This window comes from Fringilla coelebs (genome assembly GCF_963513975.1).
Source record: "Fringilla coelebs genome assembly, chromosome: 1".
NCBI lineage: Eukaryota > Metazoa > Chordata > Aves > Passeriformes > Fringillidae > Fringilla > Fringilla coelebs.
The window spans coordinates 10,269,954-10,288,736 of NC_140028.1; the positions used below are offsets into that span (position 1 = coordinate 10,269,954).

The 18,783-nt window shown below is 41.9% G+C and overlaps 1 protein-coding gene across 1 annotated transcript in view; it reads left to right on the plus strand.

Moving 5' to 3' along the window:
• The first annotated feature begins 9,186 nt into the window (after window positions 1-9,186).
• Window positions 9,187-18,783, plus strand: part of ASAP1 (ArfGAP with SH3 domain, ankyrin repeat and PH domain 1) — a 141,921-nt gene continuing 132,324 nt past the window's right edge. Inside the window, 1 exon segment of the mRNA XM_084222200.1 lies at window positions 9,187-9,405. The gene's annotated coding sequence lies outside the window, so the exon portion shown is untranslated.

Below are 18,783 nucleotides of genomic sequence, written 5' to 3' on the forward strand. Positions count from 1 at the left end.
AGAGATATTTTTGTTAACAGACTACAAAAGATGGATGATTTGCTGTACTGAAAAAGTTAGAAACTCCTGCAACGTCAACACAGTTCATTGAAAGTTAAGAGGGGGCGTGTTATTTTTAGGTGCTAAGTAATTCACAACATTTTGTGTTTAAAATAAAATATTCATCTGTATCATTATGAGTCATCTTTGTTCAGAGAGTTTACTAAAATATTCTCCTTATGTAATATTATCATCCAACACGCCTGAGATCTCTATTTTATTTTAAAGTTGGTGTAGAACAGAAAGTCAACAGATACATTTGTGTTTTTAAGGTTAATGGTGAAACAATATTTCAGGTACAGTCACTATTAACAAGTTGTAAAATGTTGACTTCCCTTGCTATACTTTCAAATATTCTGTGTCCTTTCTATTATTATTTTTCTTCTGCAGTTTATGTGCTGTATTCCTGCAGCCAGGAACATGTGTTTCCAATTACTTGAGCTTTCCATACCAGCTTTGCATTCAATAGCAACATTTTTTTTAAGGTACTGCTCCTCCTCCCACAGAAGTTAATATTCCTCTCCTTTTTCATGCAGCTAACAGCAGTGGCTCTTGATTTCAATCTTATTTTAGAAACCATTTGATAGGGAGCTCCCCCAGACAAGAATATTGCTTTCTTCTAAACTTCTTGTACATTTTAGAGGGAGAAAACCAAGCTTTCCTATTGAATGTATATTGAATGTCTTGAAGCAAGACAGGGAAAACTGATGTAATCCAGTCTGCCTTGCATGACATTTTCTCTACTTTCTTATACAGCAAAGAATCCGACTTGACCACTAGAGCCACAATGGTAGAAATATGAGGCATCATCCCATCCTTAAAATTCATGCTTAGGCCTTACAAATCCCATTCCTGGAGCATCTGTGCAACCTGTGTCCAAGTAATGTCTTGCAAGGTCATACATTGTGATTATGACCCCTTGTACATGGAGAATTGAGGCAGATAGATGGTTTTTCCTCTATGCTGGCTTAGGCCTCAAGCTTGTGTTTGACTTTTCTGCACATTTCTGGAACCCACCACTGAAGAGGGATCTCTTAAATGCAGAAGGTCCTTAAATGTTTCCTGAGGAGGGCAACAAAGCCAGTGAGAGGGCTAGAAGTCATGTCCTGAGGAGCAGCAGAAGCCATGTCCTGTGGGCTCTGGGCTTGTCTGGTTTGGAGAAGAGGAGGCTGAGGGTGACCTTGTGCTCTCTAACAACTCCCTGAAGAGGGGAGGGGGAGAGAGGGGTCCTGAGCTCTTCTTCCTGGGATTTATTGGTAGGACACGGGAATGGTTTAAACCTGTACCAGGGGAGGTTTAGACTTGATATTAGGAAGCATTTAATGGAATCACAGAGTCATTTTAGGTTGGAAAATACTTTTAAGATCTTCAAGCCCAACCATTAACCCAACACTTCCAAGCTACCATTAAATTATGGTAAACTACTACTAACCCTAAGTGCCGCATTTACATGTTTTTTTGAATACCTCTAAGAATGGTGACTGAACCACTTCCCTTGGAAACCTGTTCCAATGCTTAACCACCTTTTTTCTGTGGATGTTTTTTTCCAGTGTCCAATCTAAACCTCAGCTGGTGCAAGTTGAGGCCATTTCCCCAGCTCCTGTCACCTGTCACCTGGGAGGGGGGACTGACCCCCACCTCCTTTCAGTTGTAGAGGGCAATATCTCTCCTGAGTCTCCTTTCCTCCAGGTTAAACACCCCCAGCTCCCTCAACTGCTCCTCACAGGACTTGTGCTCTAGACCCTACCCCAGGCTTCTTTGTTCCTCTTTTCAACATGCTTCAGAGGGTGTCAAAACACTGGAACAATCTTCCAAGAGGGGTGGTCAACACTCCAAGCCTGACAGTGTTTAAGAGGTATAAGGGCATGCCCTTAACAAAGCGCTTGGTCAGCCCTGAAGTGGTCAGGCAGTTGGACTAGATGAACATTTTAGGTCCCTTCCAACTGAAATATCCTATCTATTGATCATCTGCATCAATTAGACATTGGCTTTCATTTAGGATCCAGACTGAGAAAGGCCATGGGCTTACCATACAGAGAAAATTCAGGCACAGACATGGAAATTGAGGTGCAGACCTTACAGACAGTGCAAACATAGCCAACATAAAACACCTAACAAGAAAATGGACCCCAACCTGAGGCACAGTTCATCAAGGTTAGAGGTGTAGCCAGAGAGACCCAGGCTGTGTCTTGTCTAAGCAGAAGGTACAGGGCAATGTTTGAGTGGAGTGGAGCAGGGTTACTGCACATCCTTTTATCCTGCTTCAGGCTGGGATTAAGATAAAACACAACTAGACAGCAGCTTGGCTCTGCCCTTCTATCTGTCACTTTAAGTGAAGTTTGGGTGATTTGACCAAGGCCAGCATAAGAGCTTGAACTTGGCCTTATCCATGAACCTGCTCAACAAAACTTCATTAACAATTTAATCTGCCTCCTAGGACTAGATGTGATCAGAAGGGGCAAGCCACTGAGGCAGAGTGTGGTCTGAGCCCCAGGCAGCAGAAAGGCTGGTCAGAAAGTGTTAAGCTGTTAGGAAGAGGTTATAAACCTCTGGCCTTTAGTCACTGAGTAACCAAAGATTGACTGGCAGATGTCTCATTTGACCTCCACGAGAGGAAAAGTCACAATCCCTTGTTTGCATGAAGAGACCCACACAAACACTGCTTTGTGGTTGCCCTGAACATTGGGGAATGTGGATACCTCCTCCTGAAGTACAAAGCTGATGAGGCAGTGTATGCTGAATTACAAGGCAGGAATGCAGGATATTTAGCCCAAGAAGAGTCATTCAGAAAGGGGATTAATTAATGCATGGTGTTGCATGATCTTCCTCCATGGATGTGCTTTGTAGACCTCAGATGCTGTGTTTGAAACCTCCAATGATAACATGGCAGAGCATAAATGAGATCCTGGCTGAGCCAGGATGAGTGTTTCAACTGGTGAATACTTGCAGAGAGATTCACAGCAAGTGAGAGTGGGATGAAGGCAGCCACCACCTCCCACAAGAGATGAAGGAGCTTTTCCCAAAGAGAAGCCTATAACCAGAGTGTAAGCCAGAACAGTGATGTGATGAGGAGAAATATGGAAATGAGACATCTGCAGAGCCCATTCCTTCTTTGGGGAATTGCTGCAGTCTCTGTGGCAATAGCAAGTCTCTTCTCTAATCACTATTTCTCCCCACAAACCTCTCTGGTGCTGGCTCCTGGTGCATTGGTAGCAGAGGACAGGCACTGCAGCCCTCCCAAGCATGGGATACAGCACTCTCTGACTCACTGGGTCTAACAGAGGCCACCCCACCACCCACACTGTCCTGGTTTTCGCCCTGTAAAAGTCATCTTTGTGCAGCAATCCCAACCTTCTGCTGGGCCATCTCCTTCTCATCTACATACATCAGGGCCATTACACAGCAGACTTCTATTTTACCCTTTGGCTTTGTTTCTCAGCCCTGTTTCCTCATCAGCATTCTAGGGTTTGGATTTTGATGACACCCACACATGCATATGCATAAGCATAAAAATCTAAACTCCTAATCAATTACAGTAATAGAAAAAAAAATGGATTTGAGTTTATCTTTCCCTTTGCAGGCATGTTTCCATGATGACCATCACCTATTTCCAAAAGTTGTGAATACTGTTAGAAACAACATTATTTTCCCAATGGCCTTTAATTTTCTGGACCACTCTAAAGCTCTCCAGGCTAACAACTCATGCTCACAACCTAAGTTGCATCCAAATATTCAGTGCTTAGAGCATGTGATGCTTGCAGCATTTACAACAGTGTTGACTCTCACATGCCTATGACAAGTCTCATGGCACCCATCCATACTTTCAAATGTTTAGCTCCTTGTGATAAGGGATTGACAAGAAATAAAGCACTAATTTTTATGCATACATTTAGTCTTCATTTGTAAAAATAGCTTAAAATAATTGCTCATATGACTTCCAAAGCCCCAGATCATGAGAAGCTTATGTCTATTTTTCAAAAAAATCCTCTAATTGCTAAACAAATCTGGTGATCAACTGGGGTTTGTCATACTGCCTGTTAGTGTCTGGAACTCTTGACTTCTGTTTGTCATTTAAGTTTTCTGTAACAAACCAGTGGCACCACATTGAGAAGGCATCTTTTTCTACCATTTTTTAAAAGGAATCCAAAGAAAACTTTAGTGACAATTGGAGAATAAGCCTGGTGTGACACTCACATGTCCAAGGTGTCCTTCCAACCCATCCATTTCAGCACAACTGACATCCTGGAAACATACAGAGAATGATAGAGAGTCAGTAGTAGAGTAGAGAGAGTGAGATTTCTCTACACAACATTTTTATTGCAACTTGGGTCTGTGGAGTATAATTCAACTTCTAGTTGTGTCTCAATACTGTCTGGACTGTCCACATATCTTTGGGAAAAGATGAAGCCAGTAGCTACTCTGACGCTATGGGGACCTCAGTGACATCTGCTTTCTTTAGTACCCTTTACTGTATATTTATATACAGCATTTTTTGAGCAGAGCTGGTAAAACAATTATTTGTACATGTCTTTGGTTTCCTCCCTTCACATGCCACACTGGAAAGAAAATAGGGGGGCAAAAAAGACAATGAAAATACTCCCCATTTTTGCCATTGTACCAAGGAACAATGAAGGAGAGGCAAAATAGGAAATGCTTCAGGGTTTGGATTTTTTTATTATTTCAAGAAAGAAAACTAAAGCCAGTTAAAAATGAAACATGCACAGCCTACTGTGCATTAGTGCAGCCTGCAGGTACCACTAAGGGTCAAGTGCTTCTTGTCAAGGCAGTTTCTAATGCCTGGACCTTTTCATAACATCAAGAGGTGCTATTTGCTTAATAAATGTACAGCCATGTTGTTAAACCCGTTAGAACACAGCTTCTGCTGTATTCCACTGAATGAAAAGTGGGGAAAGTGACAATGTTTCTTGTGTAATGCAAGAGCACATGGTTTGCTGGATGGAGGGGGCTTGGTGCTTTTCCTAGTGCAACATTGCCAGCAGGGATGCTGATCTCAAAAGTAAATCTCCTTGGCTGCTTATTTAGGCAGGACTAGTAATAAAAGTGGCAGGGATCTCCAAGGAAATGTTAAAATTGAAAGCCAGTGCACAAAGAGATATGTTTTGTAGTGCAGCAAGAGGTCTCTAAACAAGTTAATTACTGAAGTTTTCAAGAAAAATACTGTTTATGGTAAGTTGTGTCAGTGTTTATGAAATCCCTTTGGACAGTGTTTTCTACTAATTTTCTCTAATGCTTGCAAAGGTTTAGTATATGCTGTAGTAAATCCAGATGGAGTCACAGTGTGATTAGGGAATGTGGTTTAGTGTGTCACAGTATTATTTCTCTGGCATCCAGTTTCTGGTAGCTAGAGAGAGAAAAGTCTGGAATGGCTGAGACACAGGGCTGGCCATACTCTAAAGGGAAAATACATTAGTTTCATGTCAACATATTAAGTCAATTTTTTCAAGGATGTAAAGCCTCCAGGTGACTGAAGGTTGGAGAATGACGAAACTGGGACCTGCAATTTCTTTCTCCAAATGTTTTATTTATTCTGTTGAAATCTTCTCCAAATCCAATAAGTAGGGCAGTAAAGAACTGATCCTTCTTTCCAATCTATAATGAAAAAAAATTCCTAACTATTATAATGATAGGGCTTGTAATTGAAACATGAAAAGTAACAGAGCTTGGGGCTTCATAGGTTGATGATAATTTTCTTGAGCATTTTGTTCATGATCTCAATAATTATTTCAAATGCTTTATCTTTCACATGCATATCTAAACCCTTTTAATCTTTAATGAACTGACTTGTCTTAATTCAGTAGCCACAGAGTTCTTTATGGAAGAAGTGACAATTTTGTTATCAGCTCTAGGAATACACAAAGCTACATCCTGGGGATATGGAGTAATTGATCAGAAAGCTCAGCTGCTGCAGGTACATCAAGGGTGGATGTGGTCGAGGGTTTTTCCCAATTTAAAAGCAAGCATCTTCACATCTGTAATGAGCAAGGCCTCTGGCCTTTTTTTCCCTAAGGTGATGGGGGATTTTTTGCAGCTTCTGTGCCCTTCCAGGAATCTTTATCCACTCTTTAGCTTTGATAACTCTGCTTGCCTGAGTTTGAAAATTTCTTTCTACCCCATTTCTGCTGGAATGTTTCTGTAAAGTTTGTTATTGTCAGCTTCATTATTTTGCCTACCATTCTATCCCTGTTCTCCCTTTTTTCCAAGATGGACAATAACATCTTTTTGTAGAGTTTTTCAACACAAATGTCTCATAAAATTAAACTTTTCACAATAAGCACAACCCTTTTCCTACTTATTTTTTAACTGGAAAAACGGGAAGGTATATTTTTTCATGATTCTTTCTGGAAATTGTTGGAGATGTGTTCTAAACTGATAGTTTTCCATTGAATATAAATGATTTTTCCCCCACTCTTTTGAAATTTTTCTACACAGAACCCCAGTTTTGCAGAAAGCACTTGCTCTTCTGCTTACAGCCTACTGAAGGCAGCTGGAGGACTCTAGTCTTTTTAATTATTGCTTTATCCCCTCTCACCTTGACCTCACTCTGCCCTGGTAGGGAATGTTTGCCTACACCTAACTGATTTACAGCAGATGTTAGTGGTAATAAATTATATCCCACTTCCCCCAGCTCCTTTTTTTTTCTAGAGCTGCTTGAACATTTTCAAATGAAAAGTCTCTCAATCTTAAAAGGCTTTTTTTGGTCAAAATGCATATTTTGAAGTTTTATACCTATTTTCTATATTTATTTTTTAAAATTTCTGTCCAGTTATACTGAAAAGGCTGCACTTTATATCTTTTCTCTATTTTTTGCTTTCCTACTGGGAAGTGTGGCACTGAGGGGAAAATACAAGAAAAGAGAAGGTGAAAAATACTATGACAACAGAAGAACTTCTATGGAAAAAAAAAAGTGAATAACTGAAATAGCTCACTGGCAAAGCACATGGAACAAGAAAAAAAAGAAAAAAAGTTCAACCCCAACATGTTTTGAATTTTCCCTGGTTTTCCACCAGTTCCTTCCTGACATCATCAAGCAACCATTTGGTCCTTGTTTCATGCAGTGTGTGCTGGGCAAGGAGGATGACTTCATGCCTCTAAAGTCAAGTATTTGTTCTACCTGGTCTTTGCACAGATGCAGCCACCAGTGCTCCAATCAATCTCACAGGGACTGACCCCCACCACCAGCCTCATGCTTTCCAAAAAGCAGTAGGAGAATGACTGGGAACATGAGGATCCAACTTGAAAGGTATTTTTTGAGTCAGAAGTAGGCTGGAGATCAGATGAGAGTTCCTGATGAAGGGATGCCCCCAAAGCCCCATTTTCCACCCCAATTCTGCTGCCAGGTATAACCTAACTCCATAGTCCAAGCATCATGTCCAAGCCTGGCCACTTCCAGGGAATGCTGCAACCAATGCTGGTTTGCCAGAGCTTCTGTCTTTGAAATAATGAGCCGAAACACACTGCAAGCAGTAGAAGGAGCTGAAAGAAGCTTTTTCCTATAGTGCTCCTGTTTTGTACCTAGCAGGAAACTTCATATAATGATAGAGGTTAATATTGCATGTGGGACTCACATTAGGGCCATTTCAGATAAGATAATTGCCAATGCCTTGAGCGAGGGCACCAGTCACCAGTCAGTGGATATTACCCCTGTGCCTAATTACTTCCACCAGCAAGTGAAATTCAAGGTACTAATTTTTATCCTTTTTTTTTTTTTATTTCTATGAAGTCTTAGGAGAATCAGAAAATCTAAAGACATGATGTTTTCTTTCTAACATGCTTTAGGCAGGACTATCCCAAAATATCAATTTTCAGAGAGAGGAAGCATTTTTGGAAGTGGGCCCTTGCCTTAGCAGTCCATAATCTCTGGAAAGCAGAGAAGCCTGGATTTGTCCTCCTCCAGAAAATACAGTGAAGTCCCCATTCTGCAAACATACAGAGTCTTAACTCTGTGTATATGTGTACTTTTAATACTATGAATTTAAATTTGGCAACTCTTATGTAAACTTCACTTTATTAATTACATCTATGGGGTAAGGGGTCAGCTCTATGCAATATTATTGCTTCTCCTTGCCTTTGTAACTAGCTAAGAGCTTTACATTAATAGTGTAACCAAGGTAGATCATATAAAAAGAAATAAATTAAGAAGTCTAAGAGTGATATTTTTATGATGATGAGCTAACCACGAGACACAAAGAGCAAAATTCTGAAAACAACCAATCAAACAGGCTTCATCCTAATTTTGCTAGGGACCTCAGAGTTTGTTCCTCAATTCATAGAATCATAGGATAGTTTGGGTTGGAAGAGTCCTTAAAGATTATCTAGTTCCAGTCCCTCTGCTATGGAAGTAGATTCCTTGACACAATGGCATAAAGGGAATCTCCAAACTCCCCTGCTGCTTTAAGTAGCCTGTCCCTACTATTTCTAGGGGAGGAAGCAGGGGGTCCCCCACTGTACCAGCCTGGAGTAAACCATCAAATATCCCATAATATATGGGAAATATCCACAGACAGCCTTACAAATCTTGTGCTACAGCAAAAGAGAAGTGGAAAAAGAGCAGGTAAAACTCCCTCAGGACTACCAGGTATCCACAGTCAGTGGCACATGAGAGTTTGGGCAGGTTGCTGCAGGGCTCAGGGTGCATCTCCTTCTCAGAGGAGGAAAATTTTGCACCTTTCCACTAAAGCAGCTCTATGCAGAAATCAATGGAGTTAAAAAAGGCGAGGGCAGGGCTGAATGCAGGGCTGCTGCTCAGACTTGGGAGCGCTGAGGCTGCGGAGCCCCGCGGGCAGCTCGTGTTTCCAGGCGCCTCGTATCGCAGATCTGATTTCAGCCCCGGGCAGGCAATGGGTTAACAGGGACGCTGCATGTTAACTGTGTCTGTGGAGATTATGGCATGTTTATCCAGTGTTCAGATTTCCTGTCTGAGTGTTTGGATTTCCTGAAATCCCTGCTATCAGCCCAAGTGCTGTCCACTGAGCAGACCTTTTTCTCTCTCTCTCTTCCCCCCACCCCACCCCCCTTTTTTTTTTAACTTTGCTCACATGGTTGGTTTTCCTTCCTGCTCTCTTTCCAGTTGTAGTGCCTGTGTCTCCTCACCGGTCAGGACATTTATGGATACTGATCAACACTCTTAGACTCCACAACTCTGAGGATTGCCGTATATTGGATTTCCTTTATTATTATTATTATTATTTTATTTTACTTTATTTTATCATTTTGTGGCAAGAAAACCTGAAGAAACATGCTCCTTTTCAGCTGCCCATGGGAGAATATGCTTTAGTCTGAGATGGAATAATGGCCTTAGGCTTGAGGACCAAATCTGGAATGGGAATTCAGACTGCACACGTCCTGGTGAGTTACAGCGCGTGGGGGCTGAGCGTGGCTGGCGAGGAGCAGCTCAGAGCCAGGAACAAAGGCTGAGCCCGTCCATTCAATGTGGCTGCGGAGCAAACTGAGAAAAGCAGATGGGTGAAGCTGAAGTCAGAACTTTTTCCAAAAAAAAAAATGACTGAAGTCCATTTTTAGATCCTGAAAATACACACACTGCTCCACAGCCCAGATAATGCCTAGGTAAACCTTGTAGCAAAATGTGTAAGGCCAGTTTCTGTGAGTCCTTTCTCATGTAAGAAACTTTTACTCATGTAAACAACCTCGGTGACTTTAAAAAGAGCTCATGTAAGAAAGGACTTGCAGAATGGGGCCCACATTGTAAATTGTAATGTCTCACTCTCAGCGAAAATTAATTAAAAAAATAAAACTTCACATTTTCTGATTGTCTTTGCCATGTTTCCTTGGCCTTTTACATTTTATTGTGGATCTAGGTTTAAGTTTTAAGAAGAATCTGTCTGCCAACTATTTGCCCTATTGTCTCTTAAATAAGTTTGCAGTAGGAGCAACAGTGTGTTCCATGCAGCAGTTCCGGGAGGCCAGAAAGGGGCTTTCTGTTGTTGGAGGGAAAATGCTGAGTGCTATGCTGCTCTGAATGAACTGGAAAGCTGCATTCAGACATGGGGCTTAGCTGAGGTTTTAGCTTTGTTTTTGGGTGTTAGAGTTCATTATGACATTGTCAGCCTTAGGTGGTTTTAGCTAAACCACAGTCACAAAAGCAATGAGTTGACCAGTCTCAAAATCAGTGACTCAGAATTTGAAAAGAAAAAAAATCTTCCTTTCAGGCCTCTGAAACAGATTTCATTATTGGCATCCATGGAAGTGTTGCTGGAGTAAGTTGTGGAAGATAAAGCATCATCACTGTTGCAACTTTTGCTCTGTCCCATGGCTTGAGGCTGTGGTTGTGCTGAACATTCCTAAGCTGCTCATTGGAGCCAGTCCAGGGATTTGATTCTCTAATTGTAAGGGAAAAGCTTGTTTTAGGACTTGCTTAGATGTAGGGAAACATCTATAGGAAATCCAGCTGTTTATAGCAATTTTCCTTTTTTATGGCAATTTTACTGTTTTTCTTAGTCTATTGAACAAGTCCTGAATTCTAGTGTACAACACTGCATGTCAAACAAGAGACTGATATTTAAATTTTGGGGGGTTTAGTAGGACAGAATACTTTCCTTCTTATACCTATAAAGGAAAAGAGCTATTTTCCCAGGTCTTTGCAAAGCTTTCAGATTTGAGGTTTTAAACTACCTGGTGTGCCAGCTACCTGTACAACCCTTTGAACATGATCCCCCTGCTCATCTTCAGGGTTTTCTTTGCTTAAAGTGGAATGTTTTCTGGAGGAGCCAGACCAAACTAATGTCTTGTCTGCCTGGGAACCTCCAGGAATTTAGTTTTAATTATTGACATGGGGCAACACTGAACTTGGTGGCATTTTATGCATTGAAAGATCAGTTCTTGCTGTGTATGTAGGATGTACTCTCATTCTAGTGGGTTGACTGTCAAAAAATGAAAGGGGGGCCAAGGAACTCCTCACCTGAGTTAGACTGGACCGTGGTGCCCTGCAGTTACCCTGCAATTTAATGGTCTGTGGTCATGGATATGATCAAACTGACTGTAATAGAAATGTGCTCCTCAAAGCTGGCAGAAAAGTCAAATGTCATCAATGATCTGTGAACTGCAGAAAGTACAGATGAGATGTCAGGGGAAGTATAAAGACTCATCTAGGTCTACCCAAAACTCCTGGATTTGAAAATTTTCGCCTTCCCATGAGCAAGATCCTTGAGACTGGGTCAGCTATGGGATTTTCGCCCCCTTTTTGCAGGGCTGTCAGAACTTCTCTAGTTTCAGCCAGGTTGGGAATGCTGTGGGAATAGTTTTCCTGGTGATATTTTGGTATTTCCTCTTTTGCTCACACCCAGAGCAGGAAGTGCAGAAGCACAACCTTCAGCTCATTGTGTACGGGTTTCTTTTTATAAACCTGAATTCTCTGCCTGCCCCCCCTCTCTCTTTTTTTTTTTTTTCCCCTAATGGCCCTCACATAGGATTAAGGCTCTGTTGGATTTAGACTGAGAATTTTTTATATATTTTCATATGACAACACTAAGCACTCAGTAGTTCCTTGATAATTCCTTAGTAAGGGATTATTACATTACTTTTCAATTGTCCAAGTGCAATATTCCCAATCCCACGGTTGATAATGTCAATGTGCCAATGTCCTCCAGCAGCTGCTTCTGCTGGCATTTACTCCTGAACCTTCAGCATCATGAGGACTAACTAGCCACTAGGACCTGCCTACTCAGCTGCCCATGAAAAAATTCTGCAAATTCTTCTTTTTTTGTAACAAACTGCACCATTAAACTCTCTAAGATTAGACACTTCATGCTTTAATGTTCTTTCTCTCACTCATTTTCTTTTTCTGCATCAGTGAGGAGGTTCAACTCATGCGCCCTCACTCCATGTGTCCAACTCACTCACCATCAAGACTGCCAGTCCTCCTGCCTTTCTTGCTGTTGTTGGCAAGTATGGATAAACAATTTTGACAGGTACAGAGTCTTGCAGAGCTAACTTCATAAGCAGAGTGATGTTTCAGTGCTCAGATGACAAATGGACCAGAGGAACTAAACCACTTTCACCAAAAACGTCCCCCACAAAAAAAAAAAAAAAAAAAACAAAAAAAAACAAAACCAAAAAAACTCTTCATTTTCATGCAGTTTTCCTCAAAAAGCAAAGAATTCAATTTTGTTTCATACCTGAGAAAGCATATCATGTTTGGATTGCTTCTTCCCCCTCAAGACTATCATAACCACGCTGTGAGCCCTTAACTGGCCATTTTAGAAATGAAAATAAAGTTAAGATGGATCTTAAAGTTGGTCCATGGCAAAATAATTATCTCTATTTCCACCTGGGTCCACTTTTAGGAGCACTACATGAACAGCTATGCCAGTCATGATTGGAAACTCTCTCCATGAGTTTGGAAGACAATTTGCTCCTCAACAGTTCTATAGTCTTTAAAAATACAAGGAAACACAAGCAATAGGAAGTTGATTTACTTTACTAAAATCCTCTGTAACTTAAGATTTAAGCAGATGCAATGCAATTACCAAGGGGATTTGATTTCTGTGATTCTTTTGGGGTGTTTCTGTTACTGTTGGCTCCAATTCTCTTTCCCGGGCTTTGGGAGCTGAACAGCTCCAGAGAGGGCACAAGGAGGGGGATGGAATGACAGCCTGGGTCATCATTTCAGACACTGATTAGCAGCAGGCTCAGCCTAGACCACACATCACTCCTCCCATGTGGCACCCAGGAGCCAAGCTCCATCCATGCTGAACAGGGGGAGATGTGAAGCTCCTTGCTCAGTCTCCCCCTGAGCACATCCAAAGCTGGGTTCAGCCCCACCAAGTGATGCTTTTAGTGCATCTTCCTCTATCTTGACTGGAGTTAACAAAATCCATCTGTCTCTGTGAGTCAGCAGAAAAGTATTCAGCTTTTATAAGAGTTAAGGGACATGGGATAGGGCAATGTCAAAGCACAGAAATCTTCCCCCAGCTTGGCACTTGCACATCACACAGAGAGAGGGGGTTGCATTTTCAGTTCCTATTCACCAGAGGAGCTGTTTTACACCAGCAGAGGATGTGGCCCATGGTGTGCACAGCCATGGCTGCTGAACAAGGCTCCTTTCATCAGCAAACAAATGTGCAAACGGCATCACCCAGCACGCACTGTGACACAGCGGCTGCAGGCACTTTAGAAAAGTCAGAAGATAACTCTATTTTCTTCTCATCAAAAGCAAAATGAGGAAGTCTCCCCTCTCCTCTTGTGCCCCCACATCTACCACCCTGGCTTGAGCAAGCTGATCCTTAGGTATTTGTGTGGGGGTTGGTTCTCAGTGGTTAACCACATAACAATTTGAAGCATGTGGCTCACTCAAAAGAAACTGCTTTAAACATTTTCAGACTGTAATTGTGTTGGAGAGAGCGAAATCCCAGCTGGGGGCTGCTGGCCACCCTGGGGGCTGCGGCAGGAAGCCCTAAACATCCCACAGCAAGGTCCCATGAAGAGGGGAGAAAAAGCTGATTTTATATTCTATTCTTGACAACGCTCTACAGCCAGAGCCAGATGTTCCCACCTCAGGTTTTGTATCTTTACTTGGTGTGTCAGAGCAAAACACCCAACAGGAAACAAAACAGAGAGAAAAGGGGTGGCAGTGAGGGGAATAGTGTTTTGGCACACCATTTTCATAAATAAAGACAGAGAAAAAATAACAAAGAAATTGGAGAAGCTTTGCTGTGAAGCTGAGAGCACATGAGACTGCTGCATGATCCCTGGGGGAAGGGGTGAGGCTGGTAGTGTGGGACTGGAGAGCCAGGCTCTGCAGGTCATGGCAAGGAACAGCCCTGTTTGTGGGGGTAAAATGCCTCATTCCTCCATCCCTCCAACCTTTGTTGGACAGAGAGGAAAGACTGGAGAAAGGAGCTGTGCAAACAAGATGAGCAATTGTGCTTGAAGGGGTAAAGACCCCAACACCTGCATGGTGCCTCACCGCTTGTTATCCCAGAGCTATGGGGCTATGCTAACATCCAGTTAAAGAGTCTGGGGCTTAAAGAAGCCAATAAAACTGAAGACTGCAACATTTCCCCATGGGAGAAGATGTCTGTGAGACATTCTGCAAGTAGTTTGTGACTCCCTAAGGCCATGGGCTTTTAATTGCCATGTGATCCAGAGCATCCTCAGTCCATGGTTAGGAGAGCCTCTCCTTGGCTGCTCATATACATGCTCCTAAGTGTTCATTGTGAAAAATAACAAGTGCAACTAATCTTCTTCACCCAACTACAAGCCTCACTTCTAGTTCAGCAGGTAAAAATACTGTATTTGTACAATTGCCAGAATGGCACCTGATCTAGGAAGGAAAATGGCTTTTGGAGTGTGGCCTTAAAGGTTGAAAAGTTTAACTAATGTGGAGAAAGGGTAAATAAGGCCTTGCCAAGTCTTCTCTCATGGCTACAGTGACAGAAGCTGTAGCCTGGTGGCACAGGGATGGGATTAGATTCCAATTAGAAATTTAGCTATGCCCCCAGGTCCTGGGAGGACCTGCAACCCCAATTCCTTCCACATTTGTTCTCCAGTCTGGGGAGAAAATAAATCAGCTCTTAGTGGCTGAACAACACTCCTGGGATTGCCACCTTCTGTCTCTGAATTACGATGGGCAAGTCACTGCATGGCCCTACCCGGGCCAGCAGCAGGAGCAGCATGGCTGGCTCCCACTTTCCTTTTGTTCATCTGTGCAGCAGCCAGAAGGGAAATGCAGAGCACACAGTTGATGCGCTCCTCAGAACTACTGGGGCAAGGAGAGGGAGATGTCTCCTGCCAAGCCTGGCACAGCATCATTTCCTTTTTATAGCAGCTGGCCAAGTGCATAGAGAGCAATTTTGTCCTGGCCAGACCTGCCAGCCAGAGAGGCAGCAGGACAATTCAGGCACTAGGACAAGCCTTATAGTATGTGGATTCAGCCTAATACCAAGCCCTTAGCAAAGTGGTATGGTTCTACAGAGGAACATAAAACCATCCGAGCCAACACTTCAGGATCTTGTCTCCAGCAGTGGCTGACACGTGAAAGGTGCAAGAGTTCAACAGGGAGGACATGTAGTGGTATTTCCACAGATAATGGTCCCAATGTTCCAGAATCTCATCTGGAGGATTTTCTGAGCTTTCAGAGCTCATGCTTAGGATGTACTTGTCCTGCAGATATTTGCAACATGCTTTGTGGGCTTTTTCCTACTTAAGCTAATACACATTTTAGGCATCCATCTTATAGGTGCAAGAGATTGTTAGACAAAAATGAGTAGGTAAAGTCATGGAAGGAATTTTGTCCTGAATTTAGTTATTAAATCATTACTAACAGTGAGGGTAAAATCCTAGTTTCCTACCTGATTTATAGTAGTGCTACAAACTGAATTTTGTAGAAATATTCCAGATTTATTTGTGAGTAAATAAGATCTATGCCAGCACCATGTAACTCCCGTGCTTTATTTATATAATTTAGCATGGAATTATATTGCTACTTTCCTTCTGCATTAAAATTCAAGCAGTTCAGTATTCACACAAATTAATATGCCTACTGATGCAATTATTTACCTAACAGCATATTTGTCATGAAATGTGAAAGACTGTATTCTCTGCTGATGTAGGATACTGGCTCCATCCATCTGATAAGAGGCAGGTTGTAGTCGCACATCCTTTAATAATTTTTTCAGCAGGTGTCCTTTTATTTCTGTTCATAATTAGTAGCTGAGTACTTAGCAAAGCTTGTCAGGATCAGAAATTCCTACAATTCAGTACTTATCTATATTCATGAACAGAGAGGATGTCTACCTTGGTAGAATAATTTCTGAAGATATTTTAAAATAATTAAGGTATTTAATACTAACGGGTACCATAATTCTACATTAAGTATAGAGCTTTTGAATTATTATCAACCAGTAGGGTATAATTCTGATGTTACATGTGTCCTAAATGAATCTGATTCCAAATTTAATCAATGGTAAGATAGGTGTTAGCCAGAATCCCAGATCTCACATTTTTATTTTCTGTGTTTTTGAAGCTGTGGTAGAGAATGATCTGTCATATTTCCGTATTGACCAGGATGGGGTTAAAAATCTAGTATCCAAGATGATCTACAGCTGGAATTTATTCTCACTACCTAGACAAATGGGATTTGGCTCAGTGGAAACAAATTTCCTTACTATTGAGAATATTAGACTTAAAGGGCGTCAGTAGCAGAGGAACAAGGATAAAAAGGTGATTGTAAGTCATGTTGTGCTGGAGCCATACAACAGCCTACCTGACACCTGGTCTGAATTACAGAAGCCTCTTGATGGCTGAGATTTATGCTTTTCTTCTCAGAGTTCCTTGGAAGCTCAGAGCAGTAATTAGGCTGTTTCCCCTACAGTGTGGTAGATACATGTCTGCACAGGGTATTTCATAAACGCCTACCCTTCCTTCCCTCCACTGTCTTCCAGCATGGAGGACAGCCTGGCTGCACGGTTCCTCTTCAGTGAGAAACATCCTTCCCTCAAGGATCATTTCCAACTCTAAACTCTACTTCTGCCCAACTCAGGACACTTTGGTTTCCCAAAGAGCCACAAGTGGCTGACATATGTATCTACTTCTCAAGTCTGGGATCTGCAATAGGCCTCTGTCCTGTGAATCAGATCAGCAGAGTCCTAAGCAATGTCTTCCAACAGCTACAGCTTGAGTAATAGCTCAGACTTACAATAAACTCTGATCATAGATTTACACCATTAGACAGATGAGGCACGACAAGGAACATGACCCCCCAGTCAGCAGGACCAGGTTTAGCCTGACCCTAAGGAAAACAAGGAATCTTAGGCAACACTTTTCCATGATGCTGGAGCTGAAAGACACCTTATCATTTAAGAGAACCTTATCCATGTGGTGATTATTTACATTCTGGGGGAAAAAAAGTAACTTATATCGTAGGAATTAATATTATTTACATAGAGTTTAAATAATGTGTCACTAAGAACTCTGCAGTATCTATAGCCTGTGTACCAGGGAGACTGAGGCAATTGCGTTGTGTGTGTATGTGTCTCCCCAAGACTTTGACACCCCGCCCCCCCCCAACCAAGACAGATGGAGGAACAGAGGTCTCAAGAGCTCCTACACATTTTGTAAAAATAGGCAGATTGCTAGAAGAAAAAAATACTGTTTGAAACATGTACCTCCTCCCAAAGGGAAAAGCCACAGCGACTGTGAGGCCAAAAGAATTTATACAGGAGTGTAATGATGTGCCCACTGCAACCCAGGAGAAAAGCTTCCACAGCATTTGCCCCTCCAGGCTGCCCATAAGGGGTTTCAGAGATCCCAAATCCTCTTTGTGTTCACGCAAACCTGTGTGTGCTGATGCGGCTTTAGGAGCAATAACAGTTCAGTGAAAGACACCTGTTCTTATTTGTCCCACGAGTTAAATTCTCTCTCCTTGAAATATTATAAGCCATTAAACCACCATGTTAATGCAAGAAGTGCTTCCTGGAGATAATAATGTGCTGGCATCAGTATTGCTTCCCTACCAGTGCTGGCTGCTAGTACAGTGGCAATGTTTTGAGAGGACCCTGTTTGCTAAAGCTGGCCATTGAAGGTAAAATATTAATTAGTAATTTTCAAAAGATGGTTGCCCAGAATTCAGAACTTTAGCTCATAACAAATTAGATAGATTGGATTAGATTATTTCAATGCACTTTTGAAAGCGAGCTTGATTATTTTAGATTATTTTAGTCTAGTAAGGGTTTTGCTAGGAGTTCAGTGCTTCCTTTCAAGTGTCCCAGTGCAGGACAATGTAACTCTGCTCTGAGCTGCAGAACATTTGTTTTTACAATTCAAGCCCTGTTTTAAATAGAAATCCTCAGGTGGGCCAGGCTGTTGAAGACAAGTCAATTTGAGTCTTGTGGAAAGACACTAGGCCCCCTTAGATGGAAGAGAAACAGGGGTGCCCAGAAAGGACAGGTTTGTGCTTTTGCTCCTTAGCACCCCCAGCCATCTGCAACATATATGAGTTTAGCAGGTTTAGCAGGAGACAAGTGGTGGAGAGGAGCACCAGAACCAGCCAGCTCCCACTCCAGAAGGAAACTGCAGCAGGCTTTGCTCTGGTTCCCACAGATGGAATGCAAGGGAGGAGGAACACCACAGTGACCAGGCAGCATCTGTGTGAGCACTGACAACACCCTCTGGTTTCAACAGCAGTTATCACGAGAAAATATGTTTCTGTTTTGTCATTTCTTGTACATGAGAGAAACAAACAAGATTTTTTTTTCCCCAGAAATGAAGCAGGTTTGTTCTGGAACATGCTGGGCAGATCAGGTTCTTCTAAGTACTAAGAAGGATATATATGTGGGATTTCACTATTTTTAAGCTCTCACAGGATATTTTTGCAATATTAATTGTGTCAGTTACAGCACTGTTTTTGCAGCAAACAGTAGACCCAATGTAAGGAAAGCTGGCCTCATTTGTGCTGTTAAGTCTTTCTTTGAAGCAGAAACTATTTGCAAGATCATAACTTCCCTCACAGACACTATGTTTAATTAGGGAAGAGTTCTCTTACAGGAGTAATATTCTTACTTCTGTTCACATCTGCACAGTATTTTCCTGATCAGGAGATCAAGAGAAAGAGAAGAACAACTGGTTCTCTAAGTAATAATGAACAGAGAGCTGTGCAGTAAATCATAATGTTCAATAAAATGAAAAACAAAATTTGGCTGGAGATTAATGGCTGGAAAGGGACTTACTGAATTAAATTGGATCAGATGTTCCCTAGAAAAAAATCTGAGA